The 27843-nt window shown below is 39.6% G+C and overlaps 1 protein-coding gene across 1 annotated transcript in view; it reads right to left on the reverse strand.

Annotated features, from left to right (window-relative positions):
• Window positions 1-18269, reverse strand: part of grin2da (glutamate receptor, ionotropic, N-methyl D-aspartate 2D, a) — a 259454-nt gene extending 241185 nt beyond the window's left edge. Inside the window, exon 1 of the mRNA XM_024798509.2 lies at window positions 17983-18269. The gene's annotated coding sequence lies outside the window, so the exon portion shown is untranslated. The remainder of the gene's footprint in view (window positions 1-17982) is intronic.
• Window positions 18270-27843: the final 9574 nt, after the last annotated feature.

A 27843-nucleotide genomic window follows, 5' to 3' on the forward strand; every position in this document is an offset into this window, starting at 1 on the left:
AGTCTGGATAAGGCAACGGCACTTTCATATTGTGACTCATCTGCATCTACAGCAGTGGAGCTGACACAACATTTACCTCCTCTAGCCTTGACTGCCTCGAGTTTTACTTTTACTTTTTAACAGCCTTTTATCCATACACTTGATTGCTCGTGGATAGAAGAACCTTTGTGATTGAGCTTGACCTGCCTGCTCACAAGCTGAGAGTCTGAGAGAACAAGCTGATTCATTTTTACCTGTAAGCTCTGTATCATTTATGAGTTAACACAAATAATTTAGATGGCATCAAATGTCCATTAGTAAAGGACATGTCAGGCAAATGTGATAAAATTGCTTAATGCGGAAAATAGGATAGTAGTTGCCACAAGTAAATGGTCTTACATAGAAAACAACGATTTTGACCTTTATAACTCCAGAGAATCGACTGGGGTAATGACCAGTTTGAATCAGAGTTGGGAGAATCTGGCTGTTAGTCACTGCTTAAAAGAACCTTTTGTTAGTAACTACTGCAACTCAAAATCCATTTTCACACATGAAATCCTGACAATGTTGGGATAATCAGGTCAGAACATTATCAGATGACGTCTCCAGTTCACACGGGCAGAATGGCAAAAAGGTAGCACTGTTGCAAGTGAATGTGATAAAACTGCTCCCTGTCTGGAGCCATGACAGCCATGCATCCCTGCATTGAAGTAAACTCATATTATCATTTCATGTAATCACGAGTTTTAATTAAAAATAGAAAAAGAAAGAAAGAAAAAAAGAAAAACAGTAGCCCTCACATTTTAGCCGACACCCTGCAAGCATGTTTTATTTTTTAGACGTGAAGAAGAACGTTTTCATAGACTTGTGTGTACTAATCTCTGGCTCTCTTCCACAGCATGTCTTTATCCTGTCTTCTTCCTCTCACCCCAACTGGTCGCAGCAGATGGCCCCGCCCCTCCCTGAGCCTGGTTCTGCCGGAGGTTTCTTCCTGTTGAAAGGGAGTTTTTCCTTCCCACTGTCGCCAAAGTGCTTGCTCTTAGGTGGTCCTATGATTGTTGGATTTTTCTCTGTATGCATTAATCTAGGGTCTACCTTGCAATATAAAGCGCCTTAAGCCAACTTGTTGTGATTTGGTGCTGTATAAATAAAATTGAATTGAACTGAGAAAAATAATAATTTTCTATATGACTTTCTGTGTTTCTTACTTCCTTGCTTCCAATGCCCATTCAGTTGATTGAGCTTTCCAAGCATGTGTTTTATGTACAGTTCTTTTAAGGTCCCATCACAGCATTTCAATCAGGCTGAGGTCTGGACATGTACTTCACCACAGCAACACCTTATCTATCTTCGTTTTTGGCCATTCTGAGTTGTTGATGTGCAGGGGATCATTGTCCTCTACCAAGATCTAGTTTTATCAAGCTATATTTTTATACAGATGGCCTTTAAAATACATTGATATGCAGAAGAGTTGGTGGTCAACTAAATGACTGCAAAGTGCCCAGGTTCTAAGGCTGTGCATAATAGTTTGTATGAGGAAATATGCTGTATTTGATTTTCTCTGAACACACCACCGCATCACATGCAAATATCATGACTTTGGTCTTTTGGTGTGTACAAAGGATATTACTCCAGGAGGCTTGTGGTTTGTTCAGATACAGTTTTGCAAATCTAAGCTGTGTTACCATATTCTTGTTTGAGAGGAAAGTCTTTTTTTTCAGGTCAGTCCTTCCAAACAAACCATACTTGTTCAATCTACTTTGGGGGAGATTTTGGTGTACAAAAAATTGAATTGAATTGGTTTCTGCTCAGAAAGGAACAGCAAATCAGTAAAACTTCTGCTTTTATGGTGTCAGACATGCTGATTGTCAATTATTTAAGCATATTTAAATACAAGCACTTAGCGGCTACATATACTACTAATTTCTATGGAAGCAGTAATGGTGGGACTGCATAGAGTCTAGTGAACGAATTATTTTTTACATGAATCACAGTTTAAGAGCTCCATGTTTTTAACAACTGCTGCCAGCGTGCCTTTGAGCAAAACGCTGAATCCTAAATGTTTTGCTAGAAAATTATAGACACTATAAACTGTGTGAGATTTAATACTTTGTTGAAAACAAAAAAAAATGTTCAGCAAATCTTTTGTGTGTAAACAAAGGATTTAAAGGAAGCAGACGAGTTTAATACCTGTCACAAGCAGAGCTTGGAGCAAATAAGACGGGAACGTCGCTTTTTGGGTTCATGGATATAGCCGACACAGTCATCCAAAACACCCGGCAGCGATTATAATAAGCTTATAATTCACTAATATTACAAGGAGGCAGTTATTCAAGAATGCACAGGTCACATCAGCTTCAGGGAAAGCAAAGAAAAAAAAAGTTCCTTATCCGTTTTCCACACAATGATAGAAACACCAGGAAATACAGAAAGTAAGAGGCACAAAAGTCTGTCTGAATGTAATCGTCAATTGTGCACAGCTGATTGATTGTGCAATAGCATTTTCATCTCTGCCCAAAGTGAACAAAGGTTGTTACTAAAGTGGGTAAATGAGCAAATTAGAAGGGATTTAGGTAGAACTAAAGAGATCTTCTCAAGCAAATGGTGCTTATCATCTTATTAGCCGGCTGGACTGTGGGCAGCTAGGGGGCAGAAACTGCTTTGGGCAAAAAGCTCTGGAGCTGCAGAAGAAGACATTGGGTGAAATTAAATTACAGTTACAGTCAGTGATGTCTACAGAAACTCATTTTAACTAAAGACCCAAATGAAACATTGCTGCAGAGCTGCTTCACCATTGCTTATCCCGCAGGCTGATGATACGCTCGCTGTCTGGAGGTCATGTGCTTGAACATACCTGATCTTTTCCTATAGTCTCTGTTTGTGTTGCACCAAAGCTATGTATGTGCTCTAAATGCCAAAGTGATTTTTCCTCATCTGCTGACACAAATGCCACATGCTGCCTGTTTGGCAATGGAAGAAACCTACTTTTTTTCCAGAGTTATTATTTGCATGTGCTGCTATGCTGTGATTATCAATCAGTCTGAGTGTTGTTTATCCACCTCATCATAATATCTTACAGAGAAGTCAGTTCATTACTCCCCCCATAATAGAATTCAATCACTCATAATGAATACCTGTCAAACTGAATGATATGTGACAGTTTCCAGTCCACAATTTATTGATTATGTTCAATAATTTGTGCCAAATCCATCTTTAATTAAAGCCACCTTAATTAAATTATACGCAAAAAAAGGCTTTTCAGTGGACACTAGCAACTGGGACTAAACCCTACAATAAATTAACTGTATATTCAATTTTATAACTCTAGATTCCAATCTTTAGATACATATTCTGGTAAAAAAAAAAAAAAAAAAACCCAAACAAAACCAAAACAAAATTCTTATCTACATGCATATGCAAAAGTAGGTTTTTAAAAATGTGTATTAACTATTCAGTTTTTAATCACTCTAATACTCTCTAATTTAAAAACCACATTCATTACAACAGTAGGGCCTTTAATTTTTTGTGACTAATCTTTCCTTTTTATGTTCCCAACAGTCAAACAGGAAAAGCACAGGAACAAAACTACAGCTTCAGACTACAAGTCAGAACAATATAAAACAAATGTGAATCAAGTATCTCATGAAGTTATCACATCAAAAGCCTTGTGAGCACAGACTTAAAAAAAAGTCTCCCCGTTGGGCTTTTTTAAGACTGTGGTTCTTTGCATAGAACAGCAGAATGGTTGCAGTTTATCTAGGCTACAGGTCATTTAGAGCTTTATTGTATAAGCCATCACTAAGACACTAAAACCAACCAAAAGACACTGAGAGCCAGTGTTCAAATGCATGAGATCGAAATGTGGATTAGACCATCGGCATACTTTCAAGATGTTAGGTTGATCACTTTAATCTCAAATCAGAGTCAAAGATAACACAAAGGCTCATAGCTTTTGATCGAACCCAAGAAACCACCAATTCCAAATCCCTGGATGGTGCATCTCTTTTTCACCCGGAGGCCAGGACTTTCTGTTTTGTCTTTGCTGAACTTTAAAAGAGTTTTCCTGACTTTTTTGCTTGGAAAAGAATTATAGCTGCACTCAAACCATGCATGCCATTTGGCTCTGCAAAAAATTAGACACGTGTCATCAGCATAACTTTGAATTTATGTTAAACATTTAAATCGTGCACAAGTGAAAATTATGCAAAGATGTAAATGGAAGCTTTCTGAACGCGGCTTACTTCGAAACCCAAAATCAAATTTTCAGTCGTTTAGAGCGAGACAAAAGGCTTTCTCTGTTCCAAATAAGCCATACTTGTTCAGTCTGTCTTTCTAATTTTAGTAGGACGAACTTTAATATTTAAAATACTAACTGAGGGCTGCAGAGTCTCTTGGAGGGGGGTGTTAGTTTTTCTGATAATTGTTCATGTCCACTGTAATGTTAAAACACACCCGAATGAAACTGTCACACTTCCTGATGATCAATTATTCAAGTGCATTTTATTAGCAGCAGCTGGTTAATTTCTGTGCAAGCGTCGCTGCACTTATCTTCCACAGGACTCTACAAAGTCCTCCGACAACTTTCTTTTTCATTTGACTATATGAATGAAATTTATTTACAGAAGTTCACAGAAGCTTTGTGAATGTGTTCCACTTAGAAAATCATAAAGTAGAACACGCAATTTAATATTTAGAAAGACATTTGTGTAATGAATTGTATCAAACAGAGCACTCACATGAAACCTGAGGGAACATGCTTGTATTAAAACTAAAGCATTTTTTAACAAATTCAATTCCTCCTCATCAAATATTGTTATTGCCAGGCCTAAAAGATGTAGTAATGACTACAAACAGTAAATGAATGGCTTGAATTAACAGAGTTTTCATGTATTTGTTTCTATCAATATTTTTGCACAGGGTGAGCTTTTTAAGAGCTGTATATTTTTTTCTAATGGAGCGGGCATGTCAATGTTAATTTAAAACATTAATTTTACCAACATAAATGAACAATTAGCTTTGGGTTGACAAAAATTATATATCTATCTAACAGTGTATTGTTGGCTGTAGATTCTTTTTTTCTTTCCACATTTTTCAGATTTATAAATTGATCAGGCTTGAAAAGTTAACTCAGAGAGCCTGTAGTGCAGTTTGCTTTTTGTGTTAATGGAGACACTTGCTGGCATGTGTTTATGGTAGCACTGACAAATTGACAGCAATGATGTTAAAATGGAGAGACAGATCAATGCACCCAGGCCCATTAAAGTAGCAAAAACAAACAGATTTAAATCTGAAAAGCATTTTTTATAATAAAACCAAATATATTAAAAGAAATCATCCACGTTTAGCATCATCACTGGTTATATTGCAGACTTTCTTCCACCACTGACCCACTTCGAATGCAGTTCACTCATTTTTGGCTGGACGAACCCCAGTTGTCCTCTGTTAGCCAAAAACCAGCTGGAGGCTAAGTGCCTTGCGTGCCTGCACTTGGGTAGGAGTCTTTAAGCAAGGTGAAAGTATCATTCATTCAGCTTTCCCCACCGCGCCTGTGCAAGGATTCGAACCCTGTCTAATTGACTACATTGCATTCACTGCACTGTAGTCACTGCAACCTTGAGATGTGGCGTGAGGCAAGGATCTCATCTAAACTGCACCCTAAGCCTCTGACACTGGGAAGAGTCACGCAGGCATTTTCTCAACAACACATCAAAAATTGCCTCCCTCTCCAAAGCTCCTCTAACAATATTCAGCTCTGATTTTGGGAGAGAAGGGTATTCAGGCTGGCTGTGGGCTAATAGCCTACAAAGTCAAAAATGCACAGTGGCTGCAGGCTAATAGGCAGCCGCGGCTGAGCTGACTGAATGGCTGAAAAGGAAATAAGGCTGGTAGGAGAGGGATCGAAAGGGAGACATGAGCAGGAAGAAAGGAAAGAAAGGCCAAGGAAATATAGGATGACATGGAGAGGGAAAGCGATGAACAAAAATGAGGTGAAGTAAGAGACAGAGAAAGACTGCTAATCCTCAGCTGATGCAATGCTACAGGTGCAGGTTTCACCCTCACCTCAGTATGCTCAGTCGCTTTCTTTTCCCTTCATCCTTCATTCTTTTTCTCACCACTCGCCCTCTGTTATTCCCTGCTGCCCTTGTCTCTGAGAGCTACATCAGGTGGGGTTACAGGTGCAACGAACAAATCCCTCACCTCCCTCCTCCCCAACTCTCTCCTCAGCTGGCTCAAGCCACATTAATCCAGTGATGTAGATTTACAGCGACAGGCCGGCCCAGTGAGCCCCTGGTTAGTTCTCTTCAATTCTAGAATGTTCTTCTGAGTGTCCTTTTGTTTTTTACCCTGGTCTTTCCTCCTCCTCCTCTGCTCAAGATGCCTTTCTCATGTTCCACAAGCTGTTGTGCCTTTTTCTCATTGCTACTGATGCTTTTGACAAATTTCTTTCAAATATTTCATGTAGCTGCTTGGCTAATCCCAAGTGAAGGATTAGTGCGACACCTGACCCAGTCAGTAAGTAAAACCAAAGATGAAGAGCAGCTCACTCTGCACACGTATTCAGTCTTATTGCCATTATATCTTTTGATGGAAAGAAGGTGAATTAATGCTTGCTGAGAGGCAACAACCACCAATAGTCTTAGATTTTATACAGAAAAGTGTCATTGCTTTCATGATTTTTTTGGTAATAAAGTTTGGGTCTGTTGGTTAAGGTGCATAATGCACTGTGCAAATGTGATGGCCTGGTTTTAAATCCCTCCCAGAAATGTTACTGCATGACATCCACTTGAATTGCTTCCTTATCCTTCACTCTCTTTTTACCTTGAAATGTTTTACAAAATAAAAGAAAGCTGAAAAAATAAATATATTTATTAGAAAAGCACAGCATCGTTCTTGCCCGTAAGTGTAAAAAGAGTATATTTATAACAGCTGGTCAAATTTAAAACCTGTAGTACAACATCTAATAATGGTCAGCTGTACAATAGTTATTAATGATTTGGTAATTTTCAAAAGGCAGAATGAGCACATCAGCAGCTGCAAAGCAATCTGAGAAAATTGTAAGGTTGCTAAATATTGATATGCCCACATATTTGTGTCATGTAGGAAAATATACAGAGAGGACGGTTAATAAAATAATCTGATACCGATTTTTAGCAGAACAGGCTGCTGCTGGCACAATGGGTTTATTCAATGTGTATTATTTGCAGTAAAACAGAAAACACTTAGATGTTTTACTGGATTTAGATGTTAACTCCAGAAACTACTAGAAAACGATATACTACAATATAGTATTCTATAAACTATTATTTGTATATACTATATATTTTTGTCAATTAAACTCATAAAAAGAATTTAAAAATTGAAAACAGCAATCTGTTAAGTTAAATGTGAAACGGTAATCACCTCAATGCAATGTTGCCCTGAGAGCCCTTGTGCCCAGATGGTTATATGGATGTTATTTCGGAATGGTCTGTACCCCATGGAAATGGAGCTGCCTACTGGTAGAAGCCTCCAGCAGCAGGACGATGCTGCCAGGGCATAACTCGAGGAACATGATAAAGAAAAAAGTCCAAATTCCCAAAGTTCAAATCTGATGAAGCTCCTGTGTACCTGATCTCCAAAGGCCTTATCCACATGTCTCAGTGACAAACACAGAAGGGAGACCTAATTCACACGTGGTTAAACATACTATCAAATTGGGTATGTATCTGCGGCTGAGTAAAGTTTCCCATGTTATACTGCATATGCCCAAGTGGCCAGAAGAGGAAAAAAAAGTAAATTTAATAGAAAATATATGCATTAAAGAATAAGAAGGTAAGTAAGCAAGGCTGTATGTGTAACAAAACAAACAACTTGTTCTCCCATCTGTCTGCATCCATGTTTTGTATTACTGACATCTTGTGGCTGCAGTTGGCTTTTGTCTCTGGAAGCAGGATAAACACTACTTGCCCCCAACTTTACTGGAATCAAGCGCACTAGATTTCATAGATAACCGTGTCCTGTTAACAAGAGCTGGAGCTTGTCAAGTTGAAAGACTCATGGATATTGTAGATAACCCTCTGGTCTTCGACAAGAAATTTATGGTACTTAGTGTGCTAGACAAGCTCTGCTTTCACTGATCTGAGATGATTTAACATCTGCACTTTATGTTGAAACAGCTAGCCTTAGAAAGTGAATTATCATCTTATGATTTATCATCATAACACTTATTCTTTCTCTAACTAACCACCTTGGTCAAAATCTGTGCTGTAGTGGAATCAGCAAAGAAAGCACTGACAACAGAGAGGAGGTGTTAGCTCTTACTATGTGTAGTTTTAATTTAAGAAAAAAAAAACAGACAAGTTGAACTGGTGCAGGTGTCACCAACACTTTTAGATTAGTGTCTCTGAGTAATCACTTTAACCAGCTGTTTTAATACACCACCTTTATTCGTCATTAATGCTTCTTATAGTAGAGATCTTTGGACAGTTTGCCAATAGTGGTTCCATAGTGTAGTAATTGACAGTTTTATCTAACAGTGACCGATCCCTAGTTTAATCCCAAAGGGAGCTACTTTTGATATAGGAGTGGTCAAAAAAAAAAACTCCTCTGCAGTTTTCAGCTAATAGTTAATATGCAGTAGATAACTATAGAGGTAATAACGTTTTACAATTCTTCAGCAGAAATCAGTGCAGAAAGGTGAAAATACCCTGGATGAGTGAAGGACGGTGGAGGGTGTCATCTTCTCTTCACAGGTGCTGTTACCACTGGTTCGTTGAATCTTAAATAATGATTAGGTATGTAAGTAACTTCAACACAAATGCCAAGACCCAAGATTTCCCAGTTGAACGTTACATTGTAACAAGGTGATCAATGTTACTCACTTCACCTGTCAGTGGTTGTGAAGATGACCTATGTATTGATTAATATGTGCAGGGATGGATTCAATGCAGCCACAGAGGTTTTGGGGCTGCTGCACAAATCAGTTCATGCCTTGGTTGTTCGAGATGCTTAAACTAGAAAGAATCTCTTAACATTACAACCTAGGTAGTTACAGCAGTGTTCAAAGTCTATGTGAAGTAAATTCTGGTGTGTTTTAAAAGGCACAATTCACGTTAGAACATAAACAATTTGGGGGGAGATATTTTGGACAGAACCAAAATCATACACATATCCCTGTCCCGCCATTATAAACTAAGTTAAGATTAAACATGGTCATTTCATTACATTATCAAGTACAAAAAATAAGGCATTTACTAACATACTAACAATATGTCAGTAAATGTGGCCCTAAAGATCATAGCACATCAGGATTAATGGCAAGAGGTCATTCCCCTCCATACAGAAGTTAAAAAAGGGTCGAGCTTTGGGGTTTTGCTCTGTAATATGAGGGGATAAAATACTAGTAGTGGAAAGACAGGACAGACCTGGGGTTATAACCCAAACACATGGTTTCCCTGCTTCTTCTTGGTTGGTAAGAATGCAGTAAATATTCCAAAGTCTTACAGCTGAGGAAGGTGGTTAGCTAAAAGTTACTTAAGATTTCTTTTTTCTTGTGGTTGACAGCACTTGCTGTTTCAGCGTAGAGGTAACTAGCTATATTCACACCACCAATTCATCTTCCCTCACTGAATTAGCAGAACAGTTGGTCTCCATAACCAATGGCAAATAATCTAATAGTGAAATAGTTCTTTTAAGCCTTCCCGACCACTCTGGGCACTTTCACATTATAAGGTGCATTCACCCACACAATAATACAGTATTTTATTTTGTATTCTAATTGCTTTATCTATCACACATATACATCACTGGATATATCAGGGACAATGTGGGGTTATTTACCCAAAGATACATCATCCTGTGTACTGGAGAAGCCAGAGAATGAACCATAAACCTTCTCAGTTGGTGAGCAACCAGTCTGCCTCTAGAGCCAGAGCCGCCCCTGAATGTCTGATTTTCGCTACATTTCCTAATAATTATGATGCATATTGGTTAATGAAGAGTCACACTGATAGAGAGCTGTGGATTGCCACAAATACCTGTCTCCACTGTGACCATTTCACAAACTTTCATCTGGGACAACCAGAAATCTGCTGTTAGTCATGAATCAGGACGACATGAATCAGGCATCCTCCCTCCTGTCCTTCCTCCTCTCCTGCCAACATATGGTGCCATCATCATCATCATCATCAAGATAGAGAGCAAATTTAATTTGGCTCTAATTTAATCTACACCTCATAAATTTATGTCATTAAGTGTCACATCAGTCTTTGGTGACTCTGGTACAATAGATGTTTTCTGTTGTCCTTTTTTTTTTCCTCACCCACTGTTTCATGCCAAGCCAACCAGAAACACACACATTCCTGACAACATGTCCACAAATGGGATATGTTAACTTGGTGTGCATCAATTAACTTTGACCCTGTAACACCTGTCTCACAGTGTGCCCACCATCTCCTCTACCTGTCATCTATCACCTTATTGGTCTACCTTCACTCTTCCTATTCTTTCTATTTCCTCCCTCCCCACAAGTTAATTCCCTTCTTCCTGTCTCCCTACATAATTTACTTTTTTCATTTTCTTTTTCATCCAGTTTTCAATCCACTGTTATCTCTTCCCTTTTTTCTTCCCTCCCCCTTTGCAGATCATTCATTTCCTTTTTTTACATTCTTCCTACCTTTGCCTCTTCTTGCTTTTGCAACCACTTCTTTCTAATAGTATTCCTTTATTTCTCATTCATTTCATCACTTCTGTCCTACTCCTACCATCCTTCTTCTATCACAGTATTCCTTTTTTCCTCCCTCCTCTGCCATCCCATCAGACCTTATCAATTTTCCTCTTTCACTTAACTTCAGTGCTTCCTTGCTTCCTCTGCTACAATTCTGCATTTTTCCTTGCCTTTTCTTTTCTTCTTGCCCCCATACTGTTTACGGTACTGTGTAACAGTTTGGAGCCACCCCTCATTTCTTTATTTTGTCTCCAAGAACCCAGACTTTCTTGTAATTTCTGAAGTGGTTTTGAACTATGAATGTTCTTGGGAAAGCCTGGAGAACCAAAGGTTTTTTGACATTAGTTGTTTTTTTTTCCCCATTTACATACATATAAGATTAGAGGACATTAGAGGCCCTTCAACAGATCCACTACTGTTTGCCAAGCCTCATGAGAAACCTCAGTGGAAGGGTGGGTATCAAGAAGCCATTCTTTAAGAAAGAAAACAGGGAGAAACAAAAAGACTGAAGTATGCTTAATTCATTTGAAAGGTTCAACTATATTCACACATAACTGTTGCATCCATTTTCCCCTGCAAAATCTAAAGACATGAGGGATGACTCCAGACTACAGTACGTCCTTTAATCTTCCAACGTCCTGTCATCATCTCTTTTTTGCCTTTCCTTCTCTTTCTCCTCCTTCACCTCCCACCTCCATGCCAATCTCTCTTGATTTGGCACTGCAGGTTTACTTAGTTCCCTCTCTACACTGTTGACAGTGGCACAGGTTCTGAATCAGATATGCTCAAAGAGTGTGTGTGTGTGTGTGTGTGTGTGTGTGTGTGTGTGTGTGTGTGTGTGTGTGTGTGTGTGTGTGTGTGTGTGTGTGTTAGGGGCAATGGAGGACAAGGGGAGTCATGTCAGTGTATGATGAAACACACCTAGAGATGAATGCAGGTCCATTCATCTCCTTGCTCTCAGGAATCCATTCACAAAGGCTGATGGAGCGCATTGATAAAAAAGGATGAAGAAAATAAAATCAGCAAACATGAACGGTCTGACTGTGAGTAGGAGGGAACAGAGGAGCGAGGAACAAGTAGACAACAAGTAGTCTAAAATGGAATGAAGGAAGGATGTGAGGGAAAAGTACTGAGGTGAAGGAAAAAAACATGGATGAGGGATGGGGAGAATGGGGGAAAAGAAGTGGAGAGATTTATTGAAAAGGAGTAGAGAGAGATGCAAAAGGAACTGAAGTAAGCATAAAATGTGGAGCAACGGAAGGAAGAAAAGGTCAAAGGTCAAAGCAAATAGAAGACGAGTAGCATGAAATATGAACCACTGCATGCAATCACAATACATTTTAAGGATGTGGTTTCAATTAAGGACAACCTAGACCTGACCCTTACACCAACCTTCCTTTAATGCCACAAAATAACAGAAATGTTCCACAGGTAATTCAGGAATATCACGCAGGAAATGGGGAAAAAAGAAGAAAAAGGAAAGAAGACAAAAATGAAGAACTGAAGGAAGATAATGGACAAAGGAAAGAAGAAGAAAATGAAAGACGAAATAGAGGAACGAGTACTAAAAGGATGGAGTGAAGGATAGAAGGAAGGAAGAATGAAAGGCATGATGGTGGCAGTATAATCAGAGACCAAAGATGAACAGAAATAATCAGCATAATGAACACACAAAAAGCAAGAAGAAAAAATAAACAAAGTTAGGAGAAGAGGAACAAAAAGTATAAAAATGACAAAGATATTGGAAGAGAGGTAGGAATGAATGAGGGAGAGAAAGAATACAACAGCAGGAAAACAGAAAAGACAGGGAAAGAAAAAAAAGGTAAAACAAGAAAAAACAAAGTTAATCAATAAAGCAAAAACTGAATAAAGTCCATCCGACTCCTGAAAATGACCCAAAATGGCTGAACTCATTTAGCCTGTCGCAGCCCTTCAGTGGATATGATGTCATTGCCACACACTCACTCCTGCGCTCTCTCTCCCACTCTCGTGTGTGTGTAAATGTGTTTCAACAACACTTGGGGATTATGTGACTGAAATGAAGTATTCAGACAGCTTAGTGTCACAATTAAATGTGTGTGATTTTGGCAAAGAGACGGAGAACGAGAGAGGAAGACTGACAGCGAACGGTGAAAGAGACACACACACAGACGGGCAGCGTCAACCTTCGGTCGCTCTGTCTGTCTGCCACTCGCTCTGCTTCGCCACCACTATGCTGTGATGGATTGTGGGAAGTGATGACACATGACAACTTCTACTGCTGTATTCATACACAGAGACACAGCAGACCAGGTGGCAACTTCAGAGAGGCACCTCTGCACACTAAGTGGGGGGTTTGAGTCATATCTCTCTCCTTGTCAGTTTGCTTCTGTAGTCCCTTTTCTTTCTTGACCCGTTCTTTCCTCCCTTTCTCCTCCTACTCCTTAGATTTTCTTATTTCGTTCTTTCTTCGTTTACTTTACAGGTGGTGACAGCAGTCACACGGTTTAGCCTTACCAGCATCCCGACAGCTGTAGCTAACAAGCTACCAGATGCTGTTAAACTCTGTTGGCCTCACAATTTTTAAAACTAATTTTACAGTCTGTTCGCTCGGTAACCTGGAAGTCTAAGTGGCTTCAAGGCAAGTTAAAAGAAAATTACAGATAAGAAATATTTCTTATTTTAATGGCTTTAACTATTGTTTCTAACACTGCACTCACAAAAGACCTTTTCCATAGCAGACACCTGGCCTTGTCCCAAAGGAAGGTACAGGTATTGCTCAGTTCCACTTAGATGGGCCCATCCTTTTTTGCATGATGGTTCACTGTCACAGTGTAGTGAGTCCTGGTTAATTTCACTTGTTTTCCCTGCACCAGTGTAAAATGTCTGCTGTACTGAAAGTCAGCCCTCAACATTCAGGCTCACAGAAACACTTCTGAAGCCTGCTGCCCAAAACAGCAGACTGCAAACAAACTAACAAACTTGAGGCTTCTCAAGACATCGACTGAAGTTGCTCTTTCACGAATATAACACATAGCAGAAGGCAGCCCGCTTACCAGGCAGCCTCGTGTCTGGAAATACTTTGGTCCTCCATGTTTAAATGTTCAGGATGTGGGACACATGAAGAACACACATTTACTTCAGCTGTTTTTTGTGCATATGGAACTTTGTACGAGGAAGCTGGCAGGAAAAAGACATTTGATGGACAATTTGACTGATTTGCGTTCTCACATTCAGCTCTTTTGGTTAATGCCTTCAAAGGTTTGGGACTGCAATGCAGGTATAAGAACTGCATAAAGCAAATTATGTACTGATAATCTTTAAAGTACAGTATGTGCATCTGAAATGTCAACAGAGAGCATACTCATTGCCCATGAGTATGGTGAACCACCCGCATCCCTAAAGCATTCAACCTAGGGCAAGCACTGGATGGTAATTTCACAGTTCACCAAGTAAATTTGGCTAATCTCTTGTCTTGTTTACAACCTGTCTGATCATCATCTCTGGCCCTTTTTTTGGATCTTGGCTGTTCACATGGTGTGTAAAACACTGTAATAAACCAGAATTATGCACTGACAGATGTAATCCCCCAGAAGCTGTGGGTATCCATCACACTGGGCCTCTGTGAACATGTGCAGGTGGTGTTACACATCAAAATTTGCATTGATGTCTGCTGTTATATTTCCCAGTATAATTAAAATGTACAACAATAACTGGCCTTGCAATCACTGAATCCTGAGTTTTTGTTTAAAGTATGCTAATGTGTGCAGAGACTGCATCTGCGCATAGCTGTGCAGAGTTTATATCTGCCCTCGTGTCTATATCTCCTTCATGAGAAATGAGTAATGTCAGCAGGGCAACCAGGCTTTATAAAACACATTTTCTGAAAACATCCCCAGAACATCATCCTCACAAATAATGAATTCAATACAGTACAGTACAGTCTGCAATTCTTCCTTTCGCTTAAACATGCACCACTTCGTAGCCCACAGATTCCTCTACCTGTAGACATCTACTTTAAATCTCGTGCTCTGGTGCAGTAACATTGTGGAAAAAGTATGAATATTGTAAGAATGAATGATTGTGCTAATTTGTTAGTGCAGGAGATCATGGCTCTGTGGTGTAGAGCAGCTATAATGATCCTGCTGTTCTTGAAACTAAAGGCTGCTAGTTGCAGCTTCAGACCTGATTTGTCCCTTTTTTCCCCCTGCTAAGAATTAGAGGCAACTGGTCTGCAGCCACAGACTGCTTGTGTCTTTTAAAAAGTTAAATATGTTTAAGCTCCTAAAAAAAATTTCTTGCTTCGACAAAAATCCCTTAAAAATAGCAAAATGTAAGCAGTGTTTACACTGATTTCAGTACTCCTTGGTGTAGAACCTACAAGGCAATAAAGACCACTGGATAGCAGTGCACACTGGAGATTAGAGAGCAGTTTCACCTTCTGTTTTCTTGTGCAGCTCAACCACCAATTAATTCCAATTTTGCTCAGCTCCTATTTGGTTATTGCCAGACTTTTGCAGGCATTCAGTGTTTCACAAACATTCAGTGTTTTCTTTTTAATGCACATGCTAACTACGGTAGAAGTCATTATAGTAATACGGTACTTTCATTACAGATCACTACAAGAAACATTAGTTATTTCAAATGGATCACTGAAGATCAGGGATTTTTTTAGCATTAGGAAAATATCACACTTTGGGTTAAAATATAGGAGTTTGCATGTTCTCCCCGTGTTTGTGTGGGTTCTCTCCGGGTACTCTGGCTTCCTCCCACTGTCCAAAGACATGCACTTAGTGGAGATAGGTTAATTGGTTAATCCAAATTGCCCATAGGTGTGAATATGTGAGTGCGAATGGTTGTCTGTCTCTGTGTGTTGGCCCTGCGACAGACTGGCGACCTGTCCAGGGTGTACCCCGCCTCTCGCCCTATGACAGCTGGGATAGGCTCCAGCGCCCCCCGCGACCCTGAAAAGGATAAGCGGACGCGAATGGATGGATGGGTTAAAATACAGCGATTATCAGTTGTGTCAGAGGTCAGTTTTTCAGCTTGAAAATCTTCTGAGGGGATGAATTACAGATGTAAACATATGTGATGCATATATACACACACACATATATATATATATATATATATATATATACAGTAAGTTTCTAAGTCTTACTGGCTGTCATGGAAAAAGGACAGTTTGTACATTTAGAAGAAGAAATGGTGCCCTTTTTGTCAACTTTTTAACTGCAGCTGTATATTTTAAACTTAATTAACATCACAAGTGTTTGCCCTATAAAGTGGAATATTTGTAGTCTCTGGGTTTTTTTTTTTATCACCTTTTCTGCTGTTGGACCATTATCTGTCATGGTCTAACCTCCAGTGAATCTGACAGCAACTGCAGTTGCCCCATTTATTCTCTTGTTTCATTTCAAGGTCCCTGACATGACAAAAGGCCGCCTTATCCTCATCACCTTTGAAGTCATGCTGCGTGTATGACCTCAGACTCACATGATGTTTTGGCAAGTTGAGGGCTTCACAAAAGGAAGGGGGGGGGGGGGGGGGGGGGGTGAATATGGAATAAGACTTGCGGTGTGTGATAGTCTGAGCCAAAAAGCTACCATCCTTATCCATCACACCTTGTCCAGCTTAAGTACCTAACAAGAGATAAAACGCCTGGATCGGGCCAAACAGCCCACTGGCGTCAGAAACAGCATAATGAAAACTCTGCTGCCTCAGCAGTTGAACGGTGGAAGCAGGAGATCAGCACAGCCAAGATGTTTTTCCTCTACTACGAGGGGCATAAGGTCACACAAACATGTCCAAGATGTCAATCGTGATTGAATATAAGACAGAAATGTTGATACTGTTGCTCTCAGCTTGGGTATAGACCCTCAATAGCTCCAGCACTTCTAGTTTCTGAAACCATGAAATTAAAAAGGAACCATGCCAACATATATCCATTCATCTCAGTTTGAAGCTTATAGTGAAAGGCAGTAAACAATACCTATGAGCATATAAGTAAGAAAGGAATCCATATCCACACTCCTATCTAGTTGTTTCACGCATCTGAAAGGCTTCTATTTCCCTGGGAATAGAAAATGGGAGTCTTTACTGTTAATGTCACACTGACCATCAACTCCCACTCTGCCATGTAACTCAATTACAGACTCAGCCACACTCATACAGTCTGCTGTATAGAAATAGACGGGATGAATAGTGTGTTTATACTACATGACTAGAAATTCAATTCACAGTGGGCTCAAGCCAAGCGTATATCCAAACTGTTGAATCAGCCACACGCACACACTGCTGGAACTAAATCATCATCAGTGCCAGAAGTGTTTTATCTTATTATGTTTTAAGGAAGTGTGTGTGTGTGTGTGTGTGTGTGTGTGTGTGTGTGTGTGTGTGTGTGTGTGTGTGTGTGTGTGTGTGTGTGTGTTGTGTGTGTGTGTTGGTTGGAGTGAAGGAGCAGGAGGAGGAGAAGGGAGCAGGGAGGGGTTCATTCTCCTAGCTCTGAATCCCAATTTCCCCTGTCTGTCCTGGGGAGTGATCTTCACGCACACAGCCTGCTGCTTGCTGGTGCACCAGCTGCTGATGCGCGCGCGCACACACAGACGAATGATCCCGGATCTGATAGCTGCCCTACAGCTAATAATACTGAAGCAGGGAGAGCAAAAGGGGTGAGAAAGACGAGGTTTGGTGGGGTAAACAGTGGGTGGAGGGTAACAGATATGTGAGAGCCCTGAGGTGCAGTAAGACAGAAGCTGGAGAGGGCAAAACGCACATATGCGCAACAACCGGTTGGAAAATTGCAGAATGCAAATGCCTGTATGGTGAGGACGCGAAAAGGCATGTATGCGGTTTTTTAGAAATGTCACATCTGAATCACAGCTGCTTTCATCTGTCTGTCACTGGCAGCAACTTGCGCTCTGACTTCACGCGTGACAGGCTGATTGAGGAGGGATGGAAGGATTGCGCACCGGTCCTTACGTGTGTGCGCGTCCGGGTGAAAGACAGACACGCACGGCCATGTAGCCAAGCACGCGCATCAATGACAGAGGGGTCAAAGCCTCGCGCACCGGCAGGCTGCGTCCTAGCCGTGACAGCACGAGCCAGTAGAAAGTATCTCGGGATTCACATACGTGCACAACGAGCCCCGTAGAAATGCAGCAGAACATCTCACATCTAACAGCCGGAATGTGAAGGGCAAAGCCAGAGACAGTTGTCTGAGACACGGCGCAACATTTTCACCTTCAGCGTAAAAGACAAGAAAGCAAAAGGGGGAAGAGAAGAGGGTCCAAATTGAGACATGACAAGAATCTACTCACTGTTTTCAGGAGCCCCGCACTCTTTTTCTTCTCTTTTTGCTCTCCGCGTCTTCTCTCCGTGCACCACAATCCATCCGTCCATCCCTCCGCTGGACATTTCCTGCAGCATAGAGCCTGATCGATTCTAATGTTGCGGGATAATGTCCTCGGGATGAAAGCGAAACAGCTCACCCCTCCCGACAAAAAAGAAAATAGCAAAGAATCGCGCGCACGCACAGTTTCGACCTTTCCTCCACTCGGCGAGGCTACATGTTGCTGACTGCTACCTCTCTGTCCCTCTCACTCACTCTCTCCTCTCCCGTTATTTTGTTAAAATTCAGTATGTACGCTCCGTCACCTAGCAACGTCTCTCTACCTCCCTCTCTCTCCCATCCACCTCTCTGGGTCCTCATTACTTCCTCACGACACGTGTTGAATGCTAAACTAAGTTGTCCGATGTAAACTGTTTTATTTTAACTTCACCTAAATATTTGTTTCTTCTTTCCTGTAGCCTTCATCACTAATCTCTCTCCCTACCCCACCATAGACCTCATCCCCTCCTTCATCCTCCACCTCTGTCTCTCCATCACTCCCCAAGGATGCTTTTCCTCTTCCTTTATTTTTCACCAATTCACTCAAACGTCTTTTTTATACCTGTGTTTTCGTGCGGATCTTCCTATTTTCAGTCCACACTAAAATTTGAGGGACACAAACATATGTACAGAAAAAAAAGGTAAAAATCCAAATATGTTTTATGCAATTCAGTTTAACCTTGTATCTATCTACACTAGTATATTTCTTATTCTGATGACTGAATATGTATTTTAGAAGTGCACTTGCTGAGTGCAGCACACAGATTGTTTTTTGGTAATCACTGTTTATGGAAATTAAGAAATAGAGAGGCAGCTCATTAGCCTAGAACAGAACTTTGGCTGGCCTTTGTTATTGCTTTCATCCAGATAGTATTTTTACATAATTGCATAATCAGATGTTTATAATTTGGGAAGCCAACGGCTAGTGTGCTGATTTAGACTCTGGGGGCAAAAGCCAGTTTTTCATGGCCTCCAGTGGCGATAACAGAACCAGGATTTTTGTTCTTGATCTGTCTATCAGTCATCATTCATGATGAGGCATTTAACAAAATAATAAAATGACACTTATTAAAAGATGATTGTCAATGTTTTCATGTCTGCTTGTTTTTTTTGTTTTTGTTTTTAATAAATATCTTAGAGTTGAAATCTGTCAGTTTCTCTCCACATTAACTTTTTACAAGCATCCAACAAAAATCTGTTCAAACATGATTGGTCAGTCGTACTGGACTACAGATGGAAACATTTAGGTATCAGTTTAGTGGCACTTCTCAAACTTTTTGTAACAACAAATATCAATCAATCAATGTCAATCAAACATAGAAAAATAGGGGTTAAAGCTTAATTTCATGATGATTAATGATCATAGCAAACTCATTTTGATGTATTTTTGCAGTCCTCATCAGCACCATCAGCACCTGGGCCCACCACAAAGTTTCAGTTTATATGAACTGAGTTATGTAAGATGCAATCATTAAACATAACTAATACTGACTCATGGTCTTAAAGTGAGAGTCATTTTTTCAGGGATTTTTGCCTCAATATGTACAACACAGCTCTGCTGATGCTGTATAACCCAGCAGAATATAAATATGTTAAGTCCCTAGGTTCTGTAAATGAAAAAGTTGGTAAATTATCAAATGTAATCCAGTTTTCAGCGCTTACAGTGTAGCATGTGGGTATCAGCGCTATCAGCGCTAAGACTTGTTCTGTCTTCCAGTCATTGCTACCTGATGTACATGCATACAAAAAAATTAATACGGTGGTGGTTTTGAAATCCTCTTTTTGCTCTTCACATTAACTGTTTACCTGCTTCCAGTATAAGCCTCCTCAAACACAGCTCAGAAGTAAGTCCTTTTCTGGCATGCCCAGCTTCAGAAGCTTAAAAAAAGATCACAACCTATATTCTGCATACAAGCAAAACAGAAAAATGAGAATCAAAGAGGAATTTCTGAAAAAAAAAAGTAATAATCATCACAAATTCCTTTTGGTTTGTCTTCCCTACAGAAAATAAACCATATTTTTTCTACAGAAATAAACATTGCTAATAGTTTAAACCCTAATTTCCTGGTGGTCAGCATCCCTGTCTGCAGTGGTTCTGTTTCCCACCACTGTGGTCTTCCCCAAAGTCTAACAACTACTGCTTTGTAGAGAAGTGCTGATTTGCACCACATAGTTCAGTTCAAGTCAATGACAACAACTGCAACCTTAAGTCCCTACAATAATACAGAGAAAACCCCAACAATCAAACCCCTTTTGAACAAGCACTTAGTTAAAGTGGGGAGGAAAAACTCCCTTTCTACAGGAAGACACCTCCGGCTCAATCAGCCATCTGCTGTGACCGGATGGAGGTAAATGGACTGTTTCTTATATAGCGCTTTTCTACTCATCTGAACACTCAAAGTGCTTTAAACAACTTGTTCATTCACCAAATCACACCCATTCGCACAAGCACTTTTTCCTAAACTGTTTTTCCTAAGTGCTTCCTAACTAACATTCACACATCATCCATACTCGATGGATGCATCACAGAGCAAACTATGTAGTTTAGAACTCTTTAATCTACTAAATAGACATAATTCATATAAGATAATTAATACACAGCTTGCAGAATATGATGAAGCTGTACTAATAGCGTCTAACTCAGTACAATAGAAAATAGCTGAAGTTCAAGGCTGATTTTTTTAATTAAAAAAGATACTGAATGTATAAACTATTTCAATCTCTAAGCTAAGAAAAATAAGGAGTTTAGTGATATAAAAATGGGGATTTGTAGGTTGGTAGTTTTTAAAGCTGATTTATTGGAGATATATATATATATATATATATATATATATATATATATATATATATATATATATATACACAGCTTTTTACGCTGTGTAAAAAGGAACACACAGATAAGCAAAAAACACCAAGCTTTGTTAGTTTTTCCGGCTTTTGTTTGCCTCCTCTTCACCTCACACTTCTTTCATTTCACTTGTTTCTCAAATCGAGTTGTTATTCTGGACTCTGCTGTTATGAATGTGAAACAATGCATTTCTCATTTTATATTCTGATTTTGAATCAGCATTCGCTGCTTATAAACATAATTAATGAGGTGTGATGAAAAACATGTACTTGACATTTTGCCGTTTTATCTTCTAATTGTGGAACCAGAGTTCTTTCTCACGGCTGCTTTCTCTCCCGTCCAGAGCGGAGAAAGCGACTGCTGCTGTGGTTTATTCTTTACAAGTTCCCCGCTTGCTCTTCTCTCTTTAACAGATTCCTGTCACATTCACCGGCTTGCAGTTTCAGATTTAGCCGTCAAAATGAGAAAAATCTTTAGCCAATTAGCTTAATTTAACATCGCTTGTATCTCTGTAAATCACTACCTTCCTCAGTTGTCAGAATGACTCTCATTCACGTGTAATTACTACAAAATGTTCCCACCACAAGATATTTGCATGAAAACTGCGTCCTTGTTATCACTTTGACTGATCATCAAATGCTCGAAAGCCGTTTCATTGTAAGATGCTTGTAATTGTGAGTGCGCGGGGTTTATTTTTAGCTTCAACCTCATTGTAAAGTCTGCAGTACATTCAGCGCTAAAAGGTGAAAAATTAGCTTTTTTCTGCCTTATCTGGACTGAAACTATTACACAGCAGCAGAGAGTAAGAAATGAATGATCCCACAGCCTTACTGTTATCTTCCAGCCCATCATCGTTAATGGACCTGTGCCTGAGCGAGTGTGTGTGTGTGTGTGTGTGTGTGTGTGTGTGTGTGTGTGTGTGTGTGTGTGTGTGTGTGTGTGTGTGTGAGAGAGAGAGAGAAAGAAAGAAAGACAGAAAGAGATATTGTTGTTGTTCGTGTGTGTGTGTTTTCATTCTTTTTCCTCCCAACACTTGCTCTTTCCATGGCTGCCACAGTACATGTTGTCTTCTTGACATAAATATAGAAAAGACAAGCAGCAGCCGGTCGCTCGGCCAGTCAGCCGGTTCGCAGACATTTAAAAATAGGCCCTAATCATCAGATGAAGGCTCAGGCGGACAGACAGGCGGCCATCTTGGTTCTTGTTTACGCTGCGGTGCTGTTGTAAATTGGACTCCGGGAATCGACTTCTGGGCTCGAAACGAAAAAGCCCGCCTGCCTGCCAGAGTACAAATAAAGTGGAGAGAGACTGGTGGGCAAAATACAAAGAGGGTAACACTCAAATACACACACTTTACAGATTAAGATGGCACGTACGCACACTTGTGCATCGGCAAATAGACAAAATACACACTGTCACATGCAGGCGCTCACTCATGCAAGCATTTCACAACTATTTCTAATGACTAATCCCCCTCTTGGGATGACACTAGCTCCATTACTCATCCATTTTTGTTTTTCGAGTCAAATAGATGTTAACCTGTCATTAGTATCTAGATCATTAGCGTTTGATAAGAGAAGCTGCATTCAAAGCACTGAATTATTAGCAAAATATCTACTTTAAATATCAAAAGTGAAAATTCTCATTAGGGGCAACTGTTATGTTTTTTGTTTTAATTGCACTCATATTTAAGCATTATTTTAATGTTTGTTCATCTGCTTTTAACTACTTTGCTAATGGGTTGTCAAGCTTGCAGAAAATTGCATCTTTTAAGCTCATCCTGTTAAGCGTATGTATTATATTGATTCTTTAAAATGTAATGAAATGGAAGAAACCAGAAGGGTTTTTTTGTTTATGTGGTTCTTAATCAAAAAAGTCCCACATATAAACACTGTAATATGAGATTAAAGGTAATGAATGAGAGATGACAAAAATAAAGGAATACAGAAAATTGGAATTATCTATGAACAACATTGTTGTAAAATTAGGGCCAATCTTCAAACTTTTAAGCAAATCAGACCCTGCTCACCATTTCAAAGAGCTCACATAATCTAATTTTTCATACCTATGTTCCCATACATATTTCAACTTTCTAAATTTTTAATAAAAATATGCAGTTTTCTCAGTTTTGATCCGTTTATTCATTACCTTAATCAGTCACTCGTGTGATTTACAGTTCTTCATCATTAGGTGCTGTCAGTGCTGACGTCTCTATACCATACTAGTCACATGAAATACATCATAAATAGATTTAGACAACGCAGCCTTCCTTTGCACAAATTTCATTCTTAATTAAGGAGAAAAATTTGGAACTTCCAAACTGTGAGTTTAAGCCAAAGTCAGGATTTTAAACTTTCTGTAAAACAGTCAAGTCCTGGTTCAAATCTGGCCACAAATGCAAAAACAACATTAGCTAGTTGTGTACATGAACTCTAGAAATGTTCGGTGATCAGTTGTTTTATTTTGGATTTTTCCTGCCACTATTTTTCCACCAGCAGCTTATAGATACTAATCTTTCTGCACAATTGAACAGCATGAAACAAATGACTCTGTAATATTACTCTACATCTATCTATAAATCTATGTACGCACTGCTTTCTTGTTCTTTTTCTTCACAAATAAACTACTAAATAAATGAAATAAAGTGATAATAAAGTTTACTACCTCGAACAAGTACTAAAATAGAACACCTGGCATTAATATCACCACGTCTCCCTCCTATCGCTGCACAGCTGGTCCACAACTGGACTCAGCATCTCATTAGGCATCTTAAGGTCAAAACAAGTCTAGACATCTCTTTAAAAATAAGGCCTAACTTTGGTAAAAAGTAATTTCTTTTAGACAGTGAAGCTGCAGTTTATTAGAGCATTCTTGTGACACTGTCTTAGTGTAAAGCAAAAAAATAACAAGCAGTAGTTGAGTCGCCTTTAATTGCCATTGTCTGCAATGGGCCTGGGATCACTGTGATGTCACAGACTGCTCTGTGGTCTTATGTTTAAACAGTATATATGGTTTAAATGATTAAAACTGACTTCCTAAATAACAAATTACCCATAAAGTTAATAAGGAGTTGTCTGCTGTTTCAGTGGCATTTCAGTATGTGTGCTGCAGCTTGTCAGATGTGCTCCACTTTCCAATATAGTGCACAAACATTCACCTGTCAACTATATAAAGCCAGTTTAGACATAGATGTACAGGCACATCACTGAAAGGAGAAAAACACTTTATAATTTCTTCTTTTATCAAAACACTGACACTTTCAAACTACCGGAAAAAAAACAGTCCAGGAAAAAATAACTCATAATGTCAGACACTCCAGTTTGTTCTCATTTTTAACAGCCCCTCTGACATCTCAGAGATGTGTAGAAAGTGTCTTTTGGCACAGGTGCCATAATATACTTGGTCATGGCAATAATGATAAGAGTTTCACTCACAAATAGACCCATCAGAACCAATCACATCCTAACCCAAACCACAATTGATTCATTTAAATCTAAGTAATTACTGATACCCAAATACAACCCAGTGGTTTTTGGTGCCTAAAACAAACCCAGCTGTGTGTGAAGAGAGACAAATCAAAAAGTCAAACAAGGAGACACAAAATCGCAGTTTAGGAAACCTGTGATGCTCCTTGCCTCCTACGTGCATTTCACTCTTTAAAACAGTACCATGAGCAAGTACAATGCATTTCAATTAAATAAAGTTGCAACTATAATATAGTGGATCACTCAACTCACATTTTTGTGAGTCACATGTATAGGTTCTCCCTCTTGTTTGTTGGTTGGTTGGTTTAAATCTGCCAGTCGACTCAGAATTACTGTCCACCTCAGCCACCTCCCTCTTACTCTAATTTGCTACATGTATACACTGCTTTATTCATTCTTAAAATATTTGATCCACTGTCCATATAAAACATGTAATGTTAAAAATGTCATGGCACAGATAGACTGGAGGAAAGCTTATTAACGGTACAATTCAGATTCATTTTCCACACAAAATCCAAAATAATTCTGCATCCCAAAAAACATGGAAGCTGCACACATTCCAGCTAAGTTGGGATACTGATCCAAAGCAGGTTTGCTACAGTCTTAACAACATTCAACAAGTTGAAGCTTTGATAAATTGGGTCATGTCTCTAGCTTGCAGAGTGAGAAAGTGTGTTCGAGCGTGTGCACACGCTTGTGTGCATTTGTGTCATTCAGCAGTTGTGGGCTACAACTGTGAGAAATTACAACCACAGCTGTGAGCATAAATCATATTTGACTTAGTAGATGATACATATGAGAAGAGGTGCAGATTGGAATCATTAAAGTATTTCAATAGCAGCATCTTAGTAAGACTAGAAGCGCCGTTACCACACGTGGTGAACTAAAACAGAGTCCGCAGGACACAACAGAGGAAATACTCATGAATCTGTCAGGGGGTGTCTGGAGGCTGGATGCTAACCATATAATAATATGTGTGTGTCCTCACTTTCTCTGACGCTTGCACAGTGGATGTTGATGGGTGAGCACTTCAGTCTGGAAATAGCTCTCCCTTTAACCTGCCGAATGGCTTTGTAATAACATCCTGTATAATGTGCAGTGTAATGCCTTCTCAGATGATGATACATCTGCATTTGTTGGCAGAGAAAAAGGTCTGGTAAACGGTGCTCCCATGACCTGCACATAGATCGAAACCCTGGTTTGATAAATGGTCAAAGCTGATGCCATTACAAAGATGTATTTCCTCAGTGCAGCTCTGGTGATTTCAAATAGCAGGATGCTTATCATTGTTACTAAAAGCTACTTATCCTTGTCTGTCCTTAATTATATCATTCAAAGAACTGAATAGCAAGGAGCAAGAAAGATGTCGTAGCATGACTACAACCTGCTTTATACCACCAAAAAGAGAGATCATGGCTGACTTCAACTGTTACTAAACAGTTTCTTACAGACCTGTATGGGTTTTTTTGTGACACACATCCCAAGATACCAGGAGTTCCAGACAGGCGAGGAGTAAACGTGCTGGCTTCAGAGTGGTTTGCAGCTAGCTTGTTATTAGTAAATGTACTGTCCAATCTAGTGCTCTGACTAAAGTGAAGCAGTGAAGTGAATCAGGAGGGGATATCGTGAGGGAGCTACTGTGCTGATAAAGAAGGACTGCTAATACAGAACTGGGAAAGGATCAGTATTTGGAAAGGGTCCGTTTGACTGTAGTGCCTGTCTTCAGGTGTGTTACACTGCTCTGTCTTTGGAGCCAAAGCTAAAATTGTGACTCAAAATTAAGAGTTCATAGGCTCTGTTAAACCTCAGAGGTATTGCCGGAGAAAAAGATTTGTCAGCCAGAAGACACTGTGCATGTGTTAGTGAACCATTGTCCTCATGAACCTGCAGTCTGCATACTGTTACATCCCATTTCTCTGTGTAAGGAAATATTTATGTCATGATGAAGTGGAAAACAGCTGAAGATGTTGTGGCAGTCAAACAGAAGAAACTGAATCAATAGTGTCCAAAGAGGAAGCCTGGAAATGCCCCATCTCTTTAAAGTCTTTCCACGGGAGTGAGGAGCAAGGTTCGGGCTGAAATGAGGGAGGAGCTGAATATTGTTTAACCGTTAAAATGGATGCAGAGTATAATCCAGGCTTAAAACATAGAGACAGACAACCATTTACACTTACACTCACGCTAACTACATGTCTTTGGGCAATGGGAGGAAGAGAGTCCCTTTAGAGAACCCAAGCAGACATGGGGAGAACAGGGCCGGATGATGGATTTGAACCTAGGACCTTCTTCCAACAGTGTACCGCTCTAATTCTGCAGATGGTTTTTGCCACTTCTACATATCTGAATTTGTGCTCAGCAAACATAAGAAAACTTTGATAAAAAGGTAGGTTTCATGCTGCTAAATGAACTAACATGCACTTAGATTTTTGTACCAACCGAAGTGAATTCTACAATTGAAACATTTCTGTAGCTTTGAAAAGCTTTCCCACATTATTAAGTCGGGATACTGGGTGACTAAATCAGCTGCATATTCATTTGAACATGCCATCTTACTTGTGTGTGACAAGCTCATCTGACAATGCAAATTAAATGCTGGATTACCCTGGGGACAGTCATGAGTACAGTCTCAACTGTTTCTAGTATGATTGTGAACAATTCTATTGGAAACTACAAACCACAGACAAGGAGCCAGCTCAAACAGGAGACAAAATACAGACGATGAAGATAAAGGCAGACAGACAACATGACATTATGACAAACAGCATAGTTTTGCTGCAGAGAACAACCTGTTGATGTCACACTTGTAACATATAAAATTTCCCAACTGTGAAACTACAATTAATGGAACTGAGACCTTGGTAAACACTGTCACTGAGACACTTTTTAATCTTCTACTTAAAATAAAAAAACAGCTGGACTAAAGGCTCAGTGCTTAAAAAGACCAGTGCTGATTATAACAAGCAAATGTTTTGTTGTCCACCCGCAGTCTACCACCAACAATTTCTATTGCAATGCTATCTAGAGCCTTATTCATAACACACACACACACACACACACACACACACACACACACACACACACACACAGGCTTCCCGATGTTTGAAATGGATCTGGTGCCCTTGGTTGATATCCTTAATGTCTAGACATGAGGGGTTATATTGGCCTACACGTGGTTACCATTTATTTCAAACATCACCTGTTGTTATTAAAACGTTATCATATTGAATTTCTGTCAGAAATAGGTGCCATTTAAGAAAATAGCTATTTCCCTTTTAAGTCACACTTTGGCCAAACGGGCCCAGAAATAGTCACTTCACTATTTTTAGAGTAACTATTTCTTTTTTGACATTCAGTGGTGAAATACCAACAACACAAAAGGCAAAGAGTAGGAGAACAGAAATCTTTGCACCGGGGTTTCATGAGCAACAAATGGATAAATTCTACCTATTTTGCAGAG

This window comes from Maylandia zebra, linkage group LG22 (genome assembly GCF_041146795.1).
Source record: "Maylandia zebra isolate NMK-2024a linkage group LG22, Mzebra_GT3a, whole genome shotgun sequence".
NCBI lineage: Eukaryota > Metazoa > Chordata > Actinopteri > Cichliformes > Cichlidae > Maylandia > Maylandia zebra.